Source organism: Nannospalax galili, unplaced genomic scaffold (assembly GCF_000622305.1).
Source record: "Nannospalax galili isolate Female #2095 unplaced genomic scaffold, S.galili_v1.0 scaffold639, whole genome shotgun sequence".
Classification (NCBI taxonomy): Eukaryota; Metazoa; Chordata; class Mammalia; order Rodentia; family Spalacidae; genus Nannospalax; species Nannospalax galili.
Window position 1 is genome coordinate 366,225 of NW_008344644.1, and position 22,460 is coordinate 388,684.

The window sequence follows — 22,460 nt, forward strand, 5'->3', positions numbered from 1 at the left end:
TCAATGGAACATCATTGATAGTGTGAACCCAAGTACATGCAATTTCAGCCACCTGATATTTGACAAAGGTGCCAAGAACACAAAATGGAGGAAAGACAGCATCTTCAACAAATGGTGCTGGAAAAACTAGATCCCTACCTGTAGACGAATGAAATTAGATCCTTACCTTTTGCCTTGCACAAAAGTCAACTCCAAATAGATCAAAGGCCTCAATGTGAAACTGGAAACCCTGAAACTATTAGAAGAAAATATTGACACTAACTTAGAGGATATAGGTGTAGGAAAGGATTTTCTAAATCAGACAGAAGTTGCTCAGGAATTAAGGTCAGCAATCAATAAGTGGAACCTCATTAAACTAAAAAGCTTCTGTACAGCAAAAGAAACAATCAAAAAAGTGAAGAGAAAACCCACAGAATGGGAAAAAAATCTTCTCCAGTGACACATCTGACAGAGGTTTAACATCGAGAATATACAAAAAACTCAAAAAACAAGCGAAAAACCAAATGACCCAATTAAAAAATGGGCTAAAGATATAAAGAGAATTCTCAAAGGAAGAAATAAAGATGGCTAAGAAACATCTCAAGAAGTGTTCAACATCATTGGTCATTAGGGAAATCAAAATTAAAACCATCCTAACATATCACCTTACCCCAATCAGACTGGCTAGGATCAAGAGAACAAATTATACCAAATGCTGGCGAGGATGTGGAGAAAGGGCATCACTCATTCACTACTAGTGGGATTGCAAACTCATACAGCCTCTATGGAAAACTGTGTGGAGAACTCTTAAAAAACTAAACATGAACCTACCATATGGTCCAGTTATACCACTCCTTGGCATATACCCAAAGGACTCATCCTATTGTAGAGACACATGCACAACCATGTTTGTTGCTGCTCTTTTCACAATAGATAGGAGATCGAAGCAACGTACATGTCCCTCAACTGACAAGTGGTTAACAAAAATGTAGTATATTTACACAATGGAGTTCTATTCAGCAGTAAAGAAAGGAAATCATGAAATCTGCAGGTAAATGGATGGATCTAGAAACTGTTATACTAAGTGAAGTAACACAGATTCAAAGAAACAAATGAGGTGTGTTCTCCTTCATATGTGGCTCCTAGCACCAAATCCTTTTAAATTCCAGGTCCTTTTAATAAGATGATGATATACAGCAGTCCTTTCTGCATGATATAACTACCATCATCACGACTTTGACTGAGCCTGATAGCTAAACATAGTCACAATTGAGCTTGTTGACAGTTGTGCTCATTCATTAAAGGAGTGCCAAGCAGGGTCACTGGACCCTCACCTGAGTGTCCAGCCACTATTCCCAGCCAACTAGTCCAGCCTTGGAAGACAAAAGAAAAATGAGGAAGAACCCAATAGAGGGATGCTTTTGGAATCCCTTGTCAAGAAACTCCATTGGACTCTCATATGAAAATTGAAAAGTGCCCTGTTCTGACTTTTTTCTAGTTCCCTGTTTAGAACTTGTAATGCTAATTACTCTTTCCTTTACTTCTCCTTCACATCTCCCATTCATGATTCAAGAACTTTCTTCTCACCTTAGAGACAAAAGTTATGCAATTTGGGAGTCTTTTAGATAGACCCACTGAAGGGGTACTCCAATTTCCTCACCTTGCATCCCTGTTCAGCATGGAAGAAGCCAGAGAAGTCAGTGTCCCTATTCCCTATTGGAAATTTGGGTAACCCCTTCAGAGGATGGCATGATTAGAATAGGAGGTAGGAATAGGCAGCTAGGGTAAAAAGACCCCAAAGAAATGTAGACAGTTACTCGGCTGAAAGTCAAAATGTCCTTGGGCCCCTTAGCAGCATACTCTGTTCCAAGGCCAAAAATGTCAAAAGTATTTGGGAACTTGTATCTAATCCTTAAAAGATTTTAGGGTTACCTCTTCAGAAGAGGGAATGTTGGAGGGGAGGGAGTGGGCATGGATTTGATCAGAACACCTTATATAGATGTATGAAATTCTCAATAAAATTTTTGTAAAAAATTTTGATAAAAAGAAAAAAAAACAAGGCATCCAAATTAAACAGAATTTTTTTAAAAAATTTTTAAAAAGAAATAGAACAAGTAAGACAGAAAGAGATATAAGATGTACAGTTTGGAGAGTAAAAGAATGTTCAGCCAAACCATGTGCTGGAAAATTGGATGTTAATTGTTAAAGAGCTTAATATCATTAAGGAGAGGCCTTCTCTGCACTGGAACTATGGAAAGGGTGCTCTCAGGGTAAGACCCCACTCAGTTAAGCTCCCAACTTCTGAAAGGAGAAAGGATAAGGGATTACTTTTCTCCTAAAAAGCAACCACTTCAACATACAAAAGTTGATGCAAATGTATTGAAGGGGGCCATGATCCATTCCAAATTGGCGACTGAACTTGACAGTGCCATTCACGTGGCACTGGCCTTGGAGGCATAAAAGATGCAAGAGTTAGTTTCTCATGGATTTTCCCCTATGATTTCAGAGAGCTGTTGAGGCCAGGAAATGTATGGCAGGGAAATCTCTGCATGAAGGCCCTGAGAAGCCAGTGTGTGAAGCTATAAGATTAAAGCCTGGGTTATACTGGATACCCCCAGATCTGGAGACTCCAGCACAGTGAGACATCTACCAAGGAGAGCTGCATATAGTTGTGGAGCCAAGCCATGAGCATGCTACAGGAAGACAAACTGGAGGGGTGGAGCCATCCTAGCCCTTTGAAACTAAAGGCTCACCCATCAGACATGGAGCTACAGGATTTGGTGTTTGCCCTTCTGGGTTCCAGCCTTGCTGTGGTCTGGTATTTCCTCATTATGCCCCCATTCCCCCTTTCAGAATAAGAATATGTATTCTGTGCTATTGTATGTTGGAAGTATGTGGTTTTTCTTTTTGATTTTACAAGGTGCTACAGTTACGATTACCTTGAATCTCAGAAAAGACTTTAGACTTTTAAACAGTGTTGAGATTGCTAAAGATCATGGGTTCAGTTCCTAGCACCAACGCCAGTTCCAAGGGATCCGACACCTTCTTCTGGCCTCCACAAGCATTGCATGTCATAAGTGCATTTACATTTATGCAGGCAAAACACTCATACACATAAAATAAAAATAAATTGTTTTAAAATTTGAAAGATGAATTTCCCATAAGGTAAGGAATAAGCTCTATAAATCCCCTGGGGCACCTCTGAGTGAAGATAGAAAGGTGGCCTATAAAAGTGGTTATGGTTAGCTGCCTAACAAGGGCAGGAATGTGGGGACCTAAATGCCCCGCCTTGAAGAGGTCTGAGAGGAAGTTACTGGGGCGCTGCCTGACTTGTTTTGAAAGTCTGACGGATACTTCTGCACTGCTGAGGGGTGCATGATCAGGGCATGATCATCCTTAAGATACACCCTCAGGGGGGAGGGGGATTTCCAGATGCCTTTATAAGCTCTGTAACGCCTGCAAATAAATGAGTCCCTGCTTGACTAGACTCCCCGTTAGGTCTGATTGTTCCCAGTGCTGGGGGCTGCAAGGGCCGGCGAACAGCACGCTTACTCATCCCCAGTCATCCTTGCATGGGGGTTGCAGGCTCGAACCCCCCACAGCAGGAATAGAGAGTGACTGCATGTACATCATGCAGTACTTTGTGACTGACTCATAAAGAAGTATATCAAGAGCCACAAAAGAGGAACTAACCAAGGAAGTGCTTCTATCTGAAGAATATGTGAATTGGTTTGTGCGGTTTCTATATTGTACAATGCCATACTCAGTTTTTGAAAGCCTTGAGAGTTCTATCTTTATTACAGTGACTGCCCTTCATCTTTGCAGCAAATATTGACCATGTGCCTAGACATTCTGCAGGAGAAGACCAAGTCCCAACACCCTTGCAACTTGGATACTGTAGTCAGGTCTAGATACTAGAGAAGTGCAGGGATAACTTTACCAGGTGACTCAGACAATGAGGGATATGTCACTCGTTGATGCGGACTGAGCCCTGGAAGCCAGAGAAGAAGACCTTAAAATACAAAGAAAGATAAAAGACTGAGCTTTCTAGACACTAATTCAGCAACTGGAGATCAGAGAGAATTGGGGATCTAGGAGCAGAGGATGACAGGGAAAGAGACAAGGCAAGAACACAGGAGATGGATGGGGCTACAGACAAAGCCTGAAGGTCATAAAAGGCAGTTTGGATTCCACAGTAATTACCAGGGCAATTTGCAGAGAGATTTAGCAAACAAGTGACTTGGTTATGTCCATAGCTTTCTCTGCATTACAGGTGGCCATTTCTAAGTGTACTACACCTACAATTCAAGCAATCAAGAATTAGTAATTATCTAGGAACATATGCTGAACATGTACACATTTCTTGCCATCACTCCCCCCAGTGCAATTATTTACATAGCATTTCTATTAAACTAGGTACTAGATTGTAATCTAGAGTTTAAAGTATATGTGAGGTTGTGTACTTGATAGAGGCAAATACCAATGCCATTTTATTTAAAGTAGTTAAACAGCAATGAATTTTGGTAACTGTGGAGGGTACTAGAATCAACCCTCTGCAAATTGAGGGACCACTGTCTTTTCATGTGGTTCACAGAAGAGGTTTTGATACTACCACATGAGTTATTTTATCTAATGTACATAATTTCAGACTTATACACAAAGATAATTGTATTTTATAAGTATTTCAAAATGTAGCATATACAATAGAACAGGCAGTCACTGGACCTTAAAGAAGGGAAGTGTGGTGTTGCCAATGGTCAACTATACAATAAAAAACATTACAGAAGAGTTTTCAAAATTCTCTGTGTAAGCAAGAACACTTTTCCAACATTCATTTGAACCTAATGTAGAGGTGCTTGGCATGGTGGCACACACCTGAAATCTTGGCACCTATGCTGCTGAGACAGGAGGACTGACATGAGTTCAAGTCCAGCTTGGTCTACAGATTGAGACTGTCTCAAAACAAACAAACAAAATCTCATAGGTCTGGGGATGTACTTCAGTGATAGAATGCTTTCTTGGCATGCATTTAAGCCCTAATTTCTATCCCTAGAACCACAAAAATGTAAATAAGTAAAATGAAAACATAAATCAACATGATTGTAGATGTCATGATTATCTATACAGAAAAATTGAGACCAAAACTTCCAATAGCAATTATAATAAAGTTGCAGGACACAAGGTTAAATCAACTACTTTTCTATCCACTAGCACTGAAAAAATTAAATTCAAAGTTAAAAATAATATTATTTACACTAACACTCCCAAAATAAAATATTAAATATAAATTTAATAAAATATGTATAGGAGATATATGAGAAGAAACTACAAAACTTTGCTGAAAGAAACCAAAGAAAAAATAAAGAGAAATATATTCCACCTTTGTGAATATGAAAGCATAAAATTGTCAAAAGGTCGGTTCCCCAATATGTACGTAGTCAACACAACTCCAATAAAAATGTCAGCAAACTTTTGATTCTAAAGTTAGGAGACCTGAAATATCCAACACAATATTGAAAGAGAAGAGTAAATCACTGACACTACACAACTCAAGACTTACTATGAAATCTACAGTAGTTAAGACTTGGTGGTACTGAAGAAAATTAGAGTTAAATACCTCAATGGGGTCAGTCAGGAACCCAGAAATGGCCTACACAAATCTAGTCAAGTGATCTTCAACAAATGATCAGAGTAACACGATGGAGAAACAATAGTCTTTTCAAGAAATAATGCTGGGATTTGGCTGACAACATGCACAAAAGCTCCCCAAAGAATCAGGACCTTACGCCTTCACAAAAATTAACTCAAGCTGAATCATAGACCTAAATGTAAAATGAAAATTCATAGCAATCCTAGAGTTGTCTGTTTTATTTTTCAATCTCTAAAACTTCAATTAGTTGATTTGCATTTTCTGTAAGGCACAGGTGAAGGCACACTGGGGCTGTAGAAAAGTAGTAGAAAAATGATGGAAAACCTCCTGGTGCCTGGGAGTGAGAAAGGTTCAACATCAAGGCCTGGATGCCCAGGACCACAAGTAGAGTCAAGACCTTAGCTGGCCATCAAGGGAGGTGGGAAGCCCATCCCTGAGAATCAGTCCTTCTAAGACTAGAAACTGCAAATGACAGAAACCTCCTCTTCCCCCATCGTAAGTCTAACTCAGAGGCAAAGGTACAGCCACACACCACTTGAGATCTTTCAGAGAGAATTATGGAGGATGCAGCCTCCCAGAGAAGGCTAAAACTGCTGCACCCACCCTCCAACCTGCTCTATCATCAGCCTACCACCAGAGGAATGTAGAACCATAACTCAGGGTTAGGGACCACAGCTCTAGCTCATGGAAGGGGAGACCACAGTGCTGGCCCACACAAAGGGACAACTCTGACTCACAGGAGGCAACCACAGTTCAAGGTTTGCAAGAGGATGTCACAGTTCCAGCTCACAGGATGGAGCCATAGCTCTGGTTTGCAGGAGGGAGCCACAACTCCAGGTTACAGGAAGGAACCACAACTCTGGTCCATGTTGGGGCAGGGGGAACCACAATATCAGCACACAGGACCACAACTTTGGCTCACAGGAGAGGATCACAGCTCCAGGTTCACAAGAGGGGACCAAAGCTCCAGCCCGTGTGAGGAAATCAGAGGTCTGGCTCACCAGGAGGGGAACTACACTCCAAGTTCACAGTATGAAACCATAGTTCTTGGCTCACAGGAGGGGACCACAGCTTTGGCTCACAGAGAAACAATCACAACTCCAGCTCATGAGAGACAACCACATTTCCAGGGTCATGGGAGGGAACAACAGCTTGAGGTTCACAGAGGCGACCAGAGTTCCAGGCTCATGACAACTACGGCTCCAGGCTCATAGGAGGACTCTTAATATCAGTTATGCCGGTTTCTTCTATTTTCCTTTTTCTCTCTGGTCCATATGATTATACTTGTGTTTAATACAGAACGTTTTGGTTTCTGTGCAGTAAACAGAGGCAATGGTTACTTGCTGTCTTGAATTTCTCATTAGAGGGATATCAATATTGGAAAAAAAGAAAAAGAAAAACACTTTTGCTTAAGGAGACAGATGGATTGAGCATTTTCTTTTCCATGATCAAGGATTCAGTTGGTTTTTTTGGTGCCTGTTGTTTTTACCTCTTACTCTCTGGCCATGAGGAACAAGTAATGAGATGTCTTCCTGGAGTCCTGTTTTAAGTCTCCATGGTTTTTGCTTGTTTTAAGTCTTTTTGTTTTTGTTTTTTGTTTTTGTTTGGTTTGGTTTGATTTGGTTTGATTTGGTTTTGAGATTGAGTCTCACTTCAGGCTGTACAGTAGCTTGGCATACAACCCAGTCTTGCTTCAAACTTCCAATCCTCCTGCCTTAGATTCCCAAATGCTGGGATTACAGTGTGTACCTGTAAATTGAATTTACTACTAGGAGGCTTGTGCTCTTGGCTTCCAGGCCTGCTGTGGCCCCCTCCTCCTGCTGGTCTTTACAACAAACTGATACAATATTCCTCCAAACTAGTTTGGGGAATAAACGTATTTATTGGGCATACTAACAGAGCATATGATGGTGGTGAGGGGAACTTACAAAGGTGTGGGCATCCTTGGGCTGTTTTTTTTCTACATTTTGGCTGCAACTTCCAGACCTGCTGCTACCAGTCCAAGATGGTGACACCCCCCACCCCCCACCCCCTGCTCGCTGGCTTCCCTTGCATCTATCCTTAGTCCCTTCCCCTCATGCAGTTAAGGGTGATTGATTGGGTGGGAGGGATAACTGTTTCCCTCTGCCCCTCCCCTCCTATGGAGAGTCTCATAGTCCAATCAATTTGAAGTGATTGAAGCAATCAGTGAGAAGCTAGAGGAAGGCGTTGCTGGTCACATGGAGGACAAGCTTATCCAACACAACCACACAATCCAGGCTGGTTTCACGTTTCTACAAGATTCCCTTTTTCGAATGCCACTGGTCCACGTAGTTGCTGTGAGTGGAGCCTGGAATGTGGTACATTCAGGAGTAGCTGCTGGGCCCAGCTCTGCCTGCTACCATGTTGGTTCTCCTCAGTTCCGAGTTTTGAGATTAATATAGAAGCACCTATGGTCAGGAAAACATTTGTCCTGTGTGATAAAATTCCTCACAATCCAGCACATGCAATCATCCTCTAGGGAGTCAGCACACCCTGGGCCCAGGGGCCGGATTCTGGAGGCACACTTCTTTCCACCATCTTCTGTCCGAGAAAGAGCATTTTGGTTTTTGCCAAGTCCTGAGTTCAAAATTTTGAGATCAATATAGAAGCAGCTCCTCAATTGCCACCACAGTGTCCCAGTGCTGGGTAGTGTGGGTGGTGAAGCTGGAGGTTGTGGATGCCTTGCAGTCCTCATGTGTCTTGGCCATGAATTCCGATCTGTAGATCTGGTCCAGCATGATCTTGGTTCAGACAGGCAACTGCATGGGAGCAAGAGCAGGAGCCTCTGCCACTTAGGCCTCCAGAAAAGGGGTGCCTCAGCAGGACATGTGGCATGGTGGCTGCTGCACAGAAGCCAGAGGATTATCATGAGTGACTTTGGATCAGGCTGTGATTTTGTGGACAATCGCCAGCCCCCCCCCCCCCCGGAAATGAAAGAAAGATCTGATAAACTGAACTTCACCAATTTGAAGAACATCTACTGTGTACAAGACAGAAGAAATAATGGACTGGTGAGATGGCTCAGACTGTAAAGGTGCTTGCTACCAAACCTGACCACCTGAGTTCAATTCCTAGGACCCACATTGTGGAGGAAGTGAACTAAATCTCTCGAGTTATCCTCTCACATCCCTATGCACTACATGGTGTATACACACACACACACACACACACACACACACACACAAATAAATAAAAAGATAAACAGATATAGAAAATTTAAGAAATGAAAGATAAGCTGGGAAAAGCTGGGAAACAAGCTGGGAAAAATAATTTGCAAAGGACATTCTGATAAAGGATAATCATTCAAAAATGCAAGGAACATATAAAATTCAACAGTAAGAAAATCAAAACTGGGCAAAAGACCTGAACATACACCCTTGGTGAATGATAACATGGAGATGGTAATTGAGCCTATGAGAAAAATTCTCAATGTCACAAGTCATTAGAGAATTACCATTTAAAGCAACAAGCCTCCACTACATAACTATTAGAGTAGCCAAAATCCCACACTGAAGCCACCAAATGCAGGAAGGATCTTGAGTCCCATGGACTGGTATCAGTTCTGGCGGGAATGCAAAATGGTAGACCCATGTGGGGATAGTGTGGCAAATTCTCACAGAATAAATAAAGTCTGCCATACAACCCAACAGTTATGCTTCTTGGTATTTACTGAAATGAATTGAAAATTATGCCCACATAAATCCTCTGATATAGCAGAGCATGGTGGCACAGATCTGTAATCTCAGCACCTGAAAAATGGAGACAAGAAGATCAGAAGTTCAAGGTTATCGTTGGCTGTATGGTGAGTTCAAAGACAGTCTGGGCTACATGAGACTGTTACATTTTAAAAACATACAAAAGAGACAATAAGATCAGCAATGGCCAGGCTAAGAGGAAAAGAAGGATGGGTGGGTGAGGCCCAGAGGACTTCTGAAACAGGGAGTCACCCAATATGGGAGGGGCAGGCAGTGGGCTCACTGTCTCATCATTACAGAGTACCCAAAACTCACAGAGTACACAACACCAAGAAGGAAGCCTAATTTAGACTTCAAAATGATTCGGCCATGCAGTTCGTCAGCCTTACCAAGTGGACCTCCCTGGAGGGTGGTGACAATGAGTGGGAGGAGGGAGGGTCACCCAGTAGGACAGGAGCACTCTGTACTTTCCACTAAGTCTTGAACATCTATTCAAAGTTAATTTAATATCATAATTTTCTTGAATTTTATTTTTCTTTAATTATGTGTCTGACATGTTTTGTGAATTATTGCTTTGTTTTCACAATTCAAGTTTAAATTGTAAGGTTAAGTAATGTAAGAAAAGTCCCTAAGTAGTAAGAATGGCTTACTCATTTTCTACTGTGTATGACTGATGTGTGTGAACACTGTAAATGCAATGACTACCACGGGAAAGTCTCTGAACAGAGGGGCCAACCTTCCAATGGAACATAAACATACAGAAAAGTCTCTGAACAGAGGGGCCAACCCTCCAATGGAGCATGAACAATTATAATAGATGTTTGCGTATAAACAAATACCAACAGGCTCCCCAAGGTAATGCCTTGGTTTGCTCTGTGTTCACTTCACATTCTCACATACTTTGCAGCTCTTTTTAGGGCAGTTTGTCTTCTCCAATGATGACCTAAATTCCCTTCATGTCTTTTTTTTTCTGGATTGTCTATCATGAATGAGGTGCTCAGTAACTCTGAGTGCAGCTTCCAGGAACTGCTTTAAAAGTCAAGTGCTGGGGTGCCTAGAAGGTTGAGAGGAAAGGGAAACTCCTGGAGTGGACGTACCTGGGATTTAAAATATATTCTGAGCAATGCAGGTAAGCAACATGTTTTAACTCCCTCCTCACATCTTTTCAACTCTAAAGCAGCCCTATAAAGCAGCTGAAGACTATGGATCCTCACTTCATGCTCAGGGACTGAGTGCTAGTAACAAGCCTTCATTAAAATATAACTCAAGTAAGCTTAGATGGGTAGATATTCTTTGGAGGAAACTAGAACAAAGCAAAATATTGGCATATCATGTGTTTATCATAAGCAGAAACCCAGTTTATTGATTATTCATCTTCAAAAAGGAAAAAAACACAAAGGTTGGAACAGTATGACATGGAATAGAAATAATGAAAAAATAGAAGGAATACATAAAATTCACAGAAAATTATGGAACATGCCTGGAAAAAGGAATTTCCCATTTTGCATTGATAAATATCCTGAATACCTGCTCTATGCTGGACACCACACCAAACATCCTTAGCTGATAGGTCATGTATGTTGAGCACTAAGGAATAATGCTCAACATGTCAGGAGGGTGTGGCCAATTCCCAGAATCTCACAATGCCTCACTCACAGTGGAGGACCACTAGGAAGGCCTCCTTCTAAGTTTCTTATTACTGTGATTACTTTAGGAATTAAAGCTCCAAGATTTTTTTATTTAAAAAGAGGATTTTATTAGAGAACAATAAACAACACCTCCAAACTACTTGTTTTTGTTTTCGTTTTTGTTTTTTCAGAACTATTTGCTTTTTTAAAATAATTTGTTCTTTGGCAATTCCATTTTAAGATGTGAATGCATATAATGCACTCTGGTTACTCTCACCCCCACTATCTTTTACCTCCTTCCCACCCTGTCCACCCCCTGCCTACAAATCCCTTTCCCATATTTATGCCTTTTTGTTTAGTTTTGTGATACACTGAATTTAACCAGGGCCGTCTGTGTGAGCATTAGATTGGAGCTTTGTGTGACAATGAGTAAGGGCACAACTAAAGACAATGGCTCCTCCTCACCCAGCAGTTATCAATAGCCAGTAGTGTGGCAGAGAGTGTGATAGGGCCCCATGAGCCCATCCTCCATCCATGACTAACTATTGGCAGGGTCAGTCTTGAGCAGCTTAAGGACAGTAACTCATTGCTGTGAGTCCATGATTACAGCACTGTGTTGTGCCCAGAAGATGGATTTCACAGCTCTTCTCCATCATCTGGCTTTTGGATTCAGATTTCACTCCTTCTTCTATAATGTTCCCTAAACCTTAGAAGTCGTGCTATAATTTTTTTTTTAAGCTGAGCATCCACCCATCATTCATCCTCAGCACCTTGACCAGCCACAAGTTTCAGGATTCACCATCATTCACAGCAAGAAGCTTCTAGCATTTATCTATAGGTATAAACATAGATATTTAGGGACTGAATGATGGCTCAGCAGTTAAGAGCACTGAATGTTCTTCCATAGGACTCAGGTTTGATTCCCAGCACCCACATGGCCATTAACAACCATCCATAATTCCAGCTCCAGAGAATCCTACACCCTCTTCTGACCTCTGCAAGCACTGTATGACACAGATGCACTTACACACATGCAGGCAATGCACTCATACACATATAACAAAAATAATATATAAAATATTTTTTAAAACATAGAAGTTTAGAAGGCATTTGGACCTTATGCCAATTTAGCTAAACAACAGTAACATAAGGTCTATGTCCTCCCCTGGCATATGTGTGTGCGTATCTGAGTGTCTGTGTGTTTTATCAGGTTTATAGAACCAGGCTTCCCTTCTGAGAAATGGGCTTCAAATCCAATCAGTGGGTGGTTGTTCACTTCCATAACAGTAGTGCCACCATCATGCTGGTGGATTCAACATCCTTAGCCATCTGGAAAATGCAGATTAAGACCACTTTAAGATTAATCTCCATCTCATATCTAGTCAGAATGGCCATCATCACAAATACAAACAGCAAATGCTGATGTGTCTAAGGGGAAGAATAAACCTTATATACTATTAGTGGGAGTATAAGCTAGTCAGGCCACTTTGGAAATCGAATTGTGTGGGGAACCTCAAAGAAGATGACACCAAGAGGAAGCGAGGGGGGCGAGGCCCAACTGTGATTCGCTCCAGCCGCTTCCGTGCACCTGGGTGGTGCGTGATCACCTCGTGAACCACATTCTACGCTATAGAAAGGGAGCTGCATGCATAAGCTGACCTTTAATATGATTGGATGCTTTAGTAAGGAGGGGTGTTTCCCCATGAGGTTTTTGCCTTCATAAACTCTGCAAACACCTGCAATAAATGAGTTCCTGCTTGATTAGGCTCCCTGCAGCATCTGACTGTCTTTCAGATGAAGGGCTGAGGAACAAGCGGTCAGTGTACCTACCTATCTCTGCCTCCTGTGTTGAGGTGTCTGGGTTCCTTCCCCCATCCCCCAGCCAAGGAGAAGGTGGGGACCCAACAGAAAACCCAAAATCTGGCACCCAACGTGGGGCTCGAAGGAGGGCTCGAAACCATAAAGGGCATATAAAACCAGTCGCTGGGGCTAACTGGGTGAGTATCGAGGTAGGTGAGACCCCAAGAGATGGGTAATGCAAATCACAAGTCTGAGGACCCGGCTCTTAAGGTGCTGAGATATGCTTAAGAGTAGGGGGCTCGACCTGTCGGACTCATCTGCCGACAAGGTCTGGACAATGGCTATTCACCTCACCCCCTGGTTACCTGCTGCCAATCTCTTCAAATGGGACACAAGGGACAGGGTGGAACAGCTGGCAAGGAAAGTAGAGATTAATCTGGGAGAAGATCTGCCCTGGGATTCTATCCTACCCTTGTGGCATTAAAGTCCTGTTTCCACCATGGGGAGGACCTCCCCAAGCCTTTGCTGCCCCTGGGGAAGGGAAGGGAGGAGGAACAGGACTGGGCACGGTTTGACAAGGAGAAGAGTTCTGAACCAAAAGTAAAGTCGGGGGAGCCTCAGAGAGGACTTGGGGATACGGACAACCCAGGATTGGGGGTTTGCCTTTCTTGGGGCAAGGCAGGGGAAAGGCCCAAAGATCCCTGAGGAGAGCCAGAGCCCCTGGAGTATACCTCGTACACCCCCTTGGCCCCCTTGGGGCTGGCTCAAGCATTCCCCATTAATGTGAATCCCAGGCCCCAACGCCTGGCCCCATGGTACCCATGGGAGGCAAAGGACCTTAAAGAGCTGAAGAAGGCAGTAGCCAAGGATGGCCCTGGGTCCCCCTGGATGGAAACTCTCCTCCAACGGGTGGCCTACCAGCAATGCACTACTAAAGACTGGCTGGACCTGGCCAAGGCAGTCCTCCCTAGTCCCATTTATATTAAATGGTGTGCCTTGTTCAAGGAGGAATGCCGAGTTCAGGCAGAAAGAAATCAAAATGCCCAGCCTCAGGTCCCTATTACTTTCAGTATGTTGACAGGGACAGCAGACCAGTTGTCTATGGGGTCTCAACAGGCCGTGATCCCTGCCCCCTACACAGACCAGGTCAGGACCCTAGGGCTGGCCATCTGGCATAAGCTTGATGTGGGCCCCACTGAGCCCCCCATCACTGGGATTAATCAAAAGCCTGGTGAGCCTCTCTATGAGTTTATAGATAGAGTGGAGAAAATCTTAAAGTAGAAACTACCACCAGGCCCACTGAGGGAACAGTTTACTAAGCTCCTGGTATGGGATGGAATGGATGCTGATCACAAGTTAGCCTGTGCGGGCCTTAAGGACAGGTCCATGGAACAATGGATAATTGCCTATAAGGAGGTAGGGACTCAAAAGGGCCAGACTAAGGCAATGGTAGCTGTGTTGCAGATGCAGACAGAAGCCTTGGCCGCTGCCATCACACAGGCCTTCTCGAACCTGACTGTGCCAGGGCGAGAGGATGGGCCTCATAATAGGGTATGCTTTGGGTGCAGACAAGTGGGCCATTTCAAGCAGGCCTGTCCCCAAAGAAGACCCACCCCCAGGGGAAAACAGGGGGACAAAAGACCCAACAATCCCTACCCCCAATCCTGTAAGGGCTTTCATTGGCAAAAGGACTGTAGGTCCAAGTATGATGTAGATGGCAAGCCTTTAAACTAGAGTCAGGGCATCCTCCAGCCCCGTTACTACAAGGAGCCACCCCTAGGCCCCAGGTTCAATGGACTTTGCCCATCATCCCAGGGCTATGCCCCAAGATGGACCTCCTGATTGATGGGCACAGATTTCGTGGAATTCTGGACACCGGGGCAGATCGGACTATACTCAGGAAGGAGGAGGTCCCCTCAAAGTGGGGCTTGGACCCCGGGCCTCAGGTGTTAAGAATAGGGGAATGCACCTCCTCTCAAGAGACCAAAAACTGGCTATGCTGGCAGGACCCTAATGGGTCGAGGGGAGAGGTCCACCCCCCTAGTGGTGCCTGGCCTATCAGCAAATTTGTTCAGGCGGGACATCCTGGGGGGATGCAGATGCTTATATCACCACTGATCATAAAGCTTTCCTGGACGGGTTCATGGATGATGAGGAACTAAATAGGACAAAACTCCTCCCCTCCTGCCATAATTATGGGGGAAAGAGCCCAACTCTCCACTGGTTCACCCCCAATTCTAGGGGCCACTGCCCCCCAGGTTCCAGCTATCCAGTGGTCCCCAGGGGCGCCAGTATGGGTGGAGCAGTGGCCAATGCCTGAGACAAAGCTACGGGCTTTAAAGGAGATTGTGCAAGAACAATTATGGTTGGGTCACATCCGGCCTTCTATGAGCCCCTGAAACACTCCTGTTTTTGTCATTAAGAAGTCTTCTGGCAAGTGGAGAACGTTGCAAGACTTGCGTAAAGTCAATACCAGGATGACCTTAGTGGGTATGCCCCTAAGGGGGCTGTCCTGGATTCCTGTTATTCCCTCAGATTTATTTCTCATAGTTATAGACATTAAGGATTGCTTTTTCTCTACCCTTTTACAACCCCAAGATTGTGAAAAATTTGCTTTCTCTGTACCTTCCACTAACTTTAAAATGCCAAATGAGAGATATGAGTGGACTGTGTTGCCCCAAGGTATGGCCAATAGCCTAGCATTCTGCCAAAGCTATGTGGGAGCTCTTTTGGGGCCTGCCATCTTGCTGCCATATGCCACTTGTATATGTCTATATGGATGATAAAATCCTGGGGGATCCCAGGCCCCAGCAATTGGAAGAGCTATACAGGGTTACTCAGAAATGCCTGCAGACCAGTGGACTCCTTGGAAGGAGTAAGCCCTTTGAAGCCACAACTAGCTATTAAGTCCACTGTAACCCTGACGCCTCTGCAAAAGACGGGTAAATCCCAGGGGACTCAAGTCCAATTCCTTGTGGCATACAGATGTCACACACTATGCTCCTTTTGGAAAGTTCAAGTATGTTTTTGTGTCCATTGACACATTCTCACATGCTTGGTGGGCTACTGCTCATACAGGAGAGAAGTCTAAACATGCTCAGTCTCATTAAGAGCTACAAAAGTTGTTAGGAGAAATCAATTGGCTGCGAGCCTGGATGCTTATTCCTACTGAGACCTTAAGACCACTATTCCAGTTGCTAGTAGGGAAACAGCCCTCAGAGCTAATTCGCCTGGCTCCTCAGCACCTGGATGTCTTATGTGCAGTCCAGGAGGCCTTGGACTGAGCCCAACTTGCCTGGTACATGCCTAATAAAGACCTTGAGTTATGGGTACTCTCCCAGAATTCCCTACAATCCCCAAGGTCAAGCCATTGTAGAACATAACCATCAAAACCTAAAAATTCAATTACAAAAACAAAAAGGGGGCGGTGAGACCCTGATGACATCCGTCCTTATACAAGGCAGGAAGCCCCTTCAGTGGGTGCATGCCTCTCTGGGAGGCATACCACGGGTTTACACACCCATGGACCAATTGGCTGACCTGATCAAGAAGGGCAATCAGTTGGAATCCTGGTTTCAGAAACACTGGGGATGACAAGAATGGAGACCTGAGGTACATGTCAGATGGAAAGACCTGGCCGAAATAATAATCATGTGGCCATAGCCTTGGAAGGGTTCCTTGGAAAATTGTGCCATTATGGCCCTCATAAATGGGTGACCTCCTTTCACACCCTCTCTTGGGATGCTCCCTGGCTCTTTATTAAGTGACCCTTGTTAGAACCCTACAATGTCTTCACTGACGGAGGCAAATTTGGAGCTGCAGTGGTAGTACACCTGGGGACAGAGGAAAACTAGAAAGATATGTCCACACTTGTGATGGCTCAGCTCAATTCAAGGAACTCATGGCCATTGCTTTAGCATTGACAAAAGTAACAGAGCCCATGAATTTGTTTTCTGACAGTCTGTATGTAGTCAACCTTCTCCCAGGGATATTAGGCTCTCACATCCGGTTGGATGGGAACCCCATTACCCCATTGATGATTCAGATTCATATGTTCCTTAAGGAGAGGAGAGCCCCTATCTTTTTACAACATCTTAGGGGGCACCAGGGATTGCCTGGGTTCTTGTCCCAAGGCAATGCAGAGGCAGACAAGTTGGCTTCCACCCAGGTCATGTCAGTGGGCCTAGAGGAAGCTCAGTGGATACATAACCTCACTCATATAAATTGGCGGTTCTTCTCCCCGCCCCATCCTGCCTGTTGATGTCGATGCCCCTACATACCTCTCCTTCTTCTCCTCTAATTCCTCCACTGGGACTCCCTATGTGGATAAAGTAAACCAGGAGGTCCCGTTGAAAGGAAATTTCAGCATCAATGGCACCCTCTGCTTCACCCATGGCCAGAGCTCAATTCCATGTGTGTCCATGATAAATGTGACCTCTGGGGTTTGGTGGGAAACACTACAGAGGGGGTCTACTTCTCTGTCACAGGACTAATGCCTGAGGTCGAGATAGTATCAACTGGGTGTTACACGAGCTCTTGTCCAGACCTCAAGAGGCTTACCCTCCCCAGATGCCATCACCAGAAATGGGATACTAACTTCCGGCTCCCCCTGGAATGGGAAAATTTTGTGCCCCCTCTGCCATCTGGGGGTAGATCACCCCTTCAGGAATCCTAACATCACCCACTTGGGGATCTTGTGCCAAATGGTCACCAATAGGAGCAGTACTTACTTTCATGCCTGCTTCCAGGCTATGCACCTATCAGGAATAGTTGGAGCCTTTGTGGCCCTTATGCATCTACGGATTTGCATCCCTGCTCTTCCTAAAAGGGGATAAAATAGAAAATGGTTCCTACACAAACTGGTCCCAATCATCCAACCAGACCCTCAGATCACATAACCAGAAGAGCTTTCACTCCCCCTCACATTAGGCCCCCCCTTCTTCTTCTTGCTGCTTATGGAGCAGACCCAGGTCTTCCCACATTGTGGGAAGTGAGATTTCGGGATCACTGTGGCCATCATAGCTGCCATTTTATTGGCCATTGGGGGGGCCACAGCCACAGCGGTATCTCTTACCCAGTCCACGACCACTGTGGCTGCCCTCAATGAGGCGATTGGATGGTCTGCTGCTGCTCTGCATACCCAGGATATAATCAACCAACATATCTATTCAGCCATTCACATCCTACAGCAACAAATTGACCTTCTAGCAGAACTTGATATAGTGAGACAGATGTCCTTTTTAGGTTGTGATCCCCAATATAATGACATCTGCCTGACCCCTTATCCAGTTAAAAACGCCACCCAGGCTAGGGAAGAGTTCGCCCAATACCTTAAGGGTCCCTGGTCAGAAGGGTTCCTCAATCGTTCCTTGCAGCTGTGCAGCCAAATTATAGCCCTTAATTATACCCGGGCCCCCATCCTGGATGTAGACTCCTCTTTGCTGTCCCAAGTGTGGGACCAGATCAAAAGTTTCTTTAATCCCAGTTGGATTATCTCATGGCTAATCCTTGTAGGGCTTCTGCTCCTGGTATTTTTCATCCTCAAGTGCATCCTGCAAATCACAAGAAGACAAGCAACCACCAACAAGGCCATAGCCAACCGCCTTATAGCCTCCCAGGTGCCTGAAAGGGGACCCATCCCCCCAGCAAATCCAGCTATGACTCACTGACTTGACCTAATTGAAACCATCCCATTCCTGGTTTGCCTCAGTGCCTCAGTCTAGTGCTGTGTGATGGGCCAGAGATGGGTAATGATCCCTCTTGTTAGATGATCCTAAGAGGGCTGCGCAGGATGGGCACATGTTCCTATGATGGGCACCTTCTAAACAAGGAGTGGACAACCTAAGACAGGCCATGCACTGAGTGATAAAAGACATGAGTAGCCCCTAGGCACTGAGGGGGAATGACATATAAAACAAAAAAGGGGGAAGATGTGGGGGAACCTCAAAGAAGATGGCACCGAGAGGAAGCGAGGGGGGCGAGGCCCAACTTGTTTTGAAAAAAATGTGATTCGCTCCTGCTGCTTCTGTGCCCCTGGGTGGTGCGTGATCACCTCGTGAACCACATTCTATGCTATAGAAAGGGAGCTGCATGCACAAGCTGACCTTTAACATGACTGGACACTTTGGTAGGGAGGGGGTATCCCCATGTGGTTTTTGCCTTCATAAACTCTGCAAACACCTGCAATAAATGAGTTCCTGCTTGACTAGGCTCCCTGCAGCATCTGACTGTCTTTAGGATGAAGGGCTGAGGAACTGGGCAGGCAGTGCGCCTACCTATCTCCGGCTCTTGTGTTGGGGTGTCCGGGTCCCTTCCCCCATCCCCCAGCCAGGGAGAAGGTGGGGATCTGACAGAAAACCCAACAAGATTGGAGGTTTCTTAGAAAACTAAAACTTGAATGATCCAGCTACATTACTCCTTGGCATATATACAAAGGACTCTGTATCCTACTACAGAAATATTTGCACATCCATTGTTCCATGCTTCCCCCTTCACAAAAGCTAGGAACTTGGACCAGCATAAATATCCATTAATTGATGAATGGATAATTAATTTCTTTGTGTATATGTACACAAAGAAATTTTATTTAGCTTTAAAGAAAGATTAAATTTTCAGGTAAATTGATGGAAGCAGAAAAAATTATACTGTGGTAAGGTAACTCAGGCCAAAAAAGACACACACTACATGTTCTCTCTCATATGTGGGTCTTTAGCTCAATGTGGTTGACTTGGAGAACCTATGGGAACCAGGCAAGAATAACAGGGCCATTGTGGGAGATGCCTTAAGGGAGGAAGGGGTGTAGATAAAATGAAAGTAGAGAAGAGGAATACTGGGGGCAGAAATACTTGAGGAGGGAGCAGAGGGTGGAGTGGGGAGATGAGGGAATGGGAGGATGGGGGACAAGAGTAAAGAGTCAACCAAAATGAAGAGTGTGTGAAAAAGCCATATAGAAATTTACTATCTCATAACCCAATGAAAAATACAATTTTAAAAAGAGTTAGAAGAGAGATACCCTGTGTGACCCCATAACTGTGCTCCTAGAAGCGGTGGTGATGAAACAAAAACCTCAGTGCCAGGTATACATACAAGTTTTATGAGCTGTTGCTCATGGAGGTTCCGGAGGCTCTCAGAACAGTACAGGGTATTGCCATTGCTCTTGGTTGCCCACCAGAAATGGATAGTGAGACCATACTGCTGAGGATACCACTTAAGTCAAAGGACATAGAGAAATCAAACTGCAACTGAGCGGGAAGCCTCCTCTCACAGTGCTGGAAGGTGCGGTGCAGGTTGCTGGGATAGAAAAGGTATTCACAGCTTTACCCACCTGTGAACCTTACAGACCACAAAGCTACAATAGAATACAAAACTCGCCAAACTAATTTTCATCACTTACAAAGAATAAGAACTGAAATAAAATCAGAGAACGTGTTTGAAAATATGCTATTCTTCCAATAGCTTAAATTTCTTCTGGTGTTTAGTCTAGATAAAATGTTATTTTGTGTGTGCAAAATGATAGAGATAATTTGATTGTGAGAGTTGGTGTCTAAAAGGGAAGCCTAAGAGCTGGGTAAATAATCTAACTGTTTAGGAATGTGTAACAAATCAACAGCATCACATGTTTTTGTATGATAATCTTATCCAAAAAGGACATGTAATTTAAAAACAGAGTTAGAAGAGAGGTACCTTGCATGACCCTGAAAGAGATGTTGAAATCAAGATTTTGCTTAGCAGTTTCAAACAGGTACTTTTTTAAGTAAGTATTTTTCCTTCCTAAAAACAAGGCAAAAATAGAGGCAAAACCATCTAAGTTCGGCACCTAATAAATCAAAAAGAAATAACATGTTCTACTTTGTTCTTTCAAACCTCTAAGGAAAATAGAGTTTTAAGGCAAGCGTGAAGTTGCTGAGGCTCAAAATTATATTAGCTCATAAAATTAGAACTTCAGAAATTTGAGAATGTGAAAGATAAATAGTGACGCCTTCTAGAAATCCCTGGCTGCAAACACTGAATGAACCGCAATAGGAGAACAGTTCAAGTCTCCCAGAGGGAGGAAGTTGAGAGCTCTTTTGTTCAGAATGGTTAATAGCAATGTATTAACTATACACTATATATCCATTGCTGAAGAACAGATTTTGTATTCTCATCATATAACATGGTAGTGTGTAAGAAAATGCATATGCTAATTAACTTGATTTAAACATTTATGATAACATGTACCAAACCTTAATATGTAAGAAATGACTGCTGTGTGTAAGATAAAAATACAGCTTCCTGTTTCATGAAGAACAGGAAAAATAGTAAATCATTTTGAAATAAGACAAAAAAAGAAATGAGGAGCTGGGTGGGGTGGCTCCCTTCTTCAGTCTCAGCACTTGGGAGACAGACCTCAGTTCTCTGTGAGATCCAGGCCAGCCTGGTCTACATAGTGAGTTCCAGGCCAGCTGGGGCTACAGGGAGAACCTGTCTCATAAAAATAAAAAATAAGGGGCTGGAGAGATGGCTCAGCAGCTAAGAACACTGATTGTTCTTTCAGAAGACCCGGGTTCAAATCCCAGCACCCACATGGCAGTTCATTTACATGGCAGCTAACAAATGTCCCTAACTCCAGTTCCAGGGGATCTGACAGCCTCTTCTGTCCTCAGTGGGCACTGCACAACATGGGTGCACTTACTTACATGCAGGCATAACACTCATAAAATAAAAATAATAAAATATTAAAAATAAATAAATAAAAGATGGCTTTCAATTCTTTCAATTGATATGTGAGGAAAACTCTCCACTTATGTACCCAAACTTTAAGAAGTGAGAACCCTCTTTTCCTTAAAAAAGACATCTACAAACAACTAAGAAGCTATTCACCATGTGTGGGGCCCATTGGAAGATGCAGCCTGGGAGGTAGTGGGGTAGGGAAGGCCTCAGGAACATAGCTAGCATCAGAGCTCTAAGACCAGACACCTGGCAAAGACCAGCTTCCACCTGCTCCCCCAACTCCACATCACCAGCCATTTACAAAAACAAGAGGAACAGCAGTCCCCCTTCCCCCACCAACATCAATGATATCTTCATATCAGTGCATGAAGAGAATGTCCACTTCATCTACGAAACCTGGCAGGGTGTTGAGCGAGATCTGCTCAGCCAGCTATCAGGTGGTGAGTGAGCCCTGTGGAGGAATACATGGAGAACGAGGAGTATGTGCAGAAGGTCCCCAAGTCCCAGCCTGAAGACCTTCAAGCCCATTGACCTGAGTGACCTGAACACACAAGATGCCAAGGAGTCATGGAGGGCCTGGCCCCTCCCCTGGCCTCCAGAAGATCAGGGTCCACTTGGCCTTGGTTTCTCTGTTCTTGTGGCTCTGCTTCTGGAATGGATGGAAGAGGGTAGGAGAGCATGCTCTAGCCAACAGGCCACAAACTCCAGAACCAGTTGGAGTGATGGCTAAGCCCCCTCTTTTTCTGCTCCAGTGATAAGCTGCCTGTCACTGGTGGAGCAGGGGTCTGACCCTGTTAGGCCTTTTCTGCCGGCCAGCTGTATTTTAGTGGCTCCTGGCCCTGCCTATGCTCCAGAGACCCTGACCCCAATCCCCTCTGCTATGACCTGTGGTGTCTCTCCCCTCTCCTTCTTGGCCACTTCAGAACAGGAGGGAAAAGAGGAAGCCATTGTTTCTCTGGTTCCTGGACGATGATCAGG

The 22,460-nt window shown here is 44.2% G+C and overlaps 1 pseudogene; it reads right to left on the reverse strand.

Annotated features, from left to right (window-relative positions):
- The window catches only part of LOC115071669, a 61,328-nt pseudogene extending 44,161 nt beyond the window's left edge, over positions 1–17,167 (reverse strand).
- Between the last annotated feature and the right edge of the window lie 5,293 nt (positions 17,168–22,460).